We start from the raw sequence: 1220 nt of genomic DNA, 5'->3' as shown, positions 1-1220 counted from the left end.
ACACCAAAAGCAATAATAGATTTCAGACTATCTGTTTCATCACGGAAATATCTTGTTCCACACAATAGTTCCTCAATTTGGACTCACAGGTAATTCTGGACTTCGTGTATTTCAGTGATGACAAGCCATCCTTAAGATGACCTTTTCTCATGTACCTCTTATGTTAGTAATATAGACTACATGTGATATTGACGTTATCATGTTCAGATGTTCCCTCGCAGATGCTCAATTTACGATATACCACTCAACGCGGTGCTGTTGGGTCTAGTTGCTTGCAAACTGGAACCCAAACACCGACCACATTGCTAATGTCGATAGGAAGATTCAGGACATTATGCCAGATTATATGAAGTAAAATAGATAAAGACCATGCACACAAGACTAATTTTTTTGACTAAAAAGACCATCCCAACTTCTAGGGATAATCCAGAACTTTCCACAAATGGAGTTATGCCAATGCCATGCACCCTTCTTCATTGTCAGAGTGTGTCTTTATGCTTTATGTATTTTTATGTATGCATGTATTACTATGTAATATTTACAACACCCAAGAGCAAGTAAAGATTCATAAAAAACACTATTAATAAATGGCAGCAATAATGAAAACTGAAACATTTATAACAAGGCTTTCGACTTACACCAGAATTGGCTTACGAAGAAGCCATGGGGACGGAACCCCATCGTGAGTAGAGGACCTTCTGTAGCGGCATCCGGGGTGAGTAATTCCTCATGGGGGGGCTCTTCTGTGTATTGTCCCCTATTTATCAGCACCTGGTTCCTGTCCAGGAGACGTCTGGTCCCAGTTTTCTCCAGACCTTGTCAAGGATGCAGTAGGAAAGAGATTGCCCCCCAATAAGTAGAAAAGCTTCTCTTTCTTAGACAACAACTATTTCCATGGTTTTGTGGAATTTATTTTCCCCCCAACAGTTTTATTGGCACATAATTTACATATCATACAATTCGATAGTTCAATTGCTCAATCAGATCAAGGAGAATTTTACAAGCACCACCCCATTGATTATTTTAAATCATTTTATTGGGAGCTCGTACAACATTTATCACAATCCATCCATCCATCCATCCATTGTGTCAAGCACATTTGCACATTTGTTGCCGTCATCATTCTTAAAACATCTGCTTTCCACTTGAGCCCCTGGCATCAGTTCCCCCCTCCCCCCTCCCTCATGAACCCTTGATAATTTACAAGTCATTATTATTTT

The sequence above is a fragment of the Echinops telfairi genome, unplaced genomic scaffold (genome assembly GCF_000313985.2).
Source record: "Echinops telfairi isolate 266 unplaced genomic scaffold, ASM31398v2 ScPeMD7_7421;HRSCAF=8459, whole genome shotgun sequence".
Taxonomy (NCBI): Eukaryota; Metazoa; Chordata; class Mammalia; order Afrosoricida; family Tenrecidae; genus Echinops; species Echinops telfairi.
Note: the sequence above shows the minus strand (reverse complement) of the source record.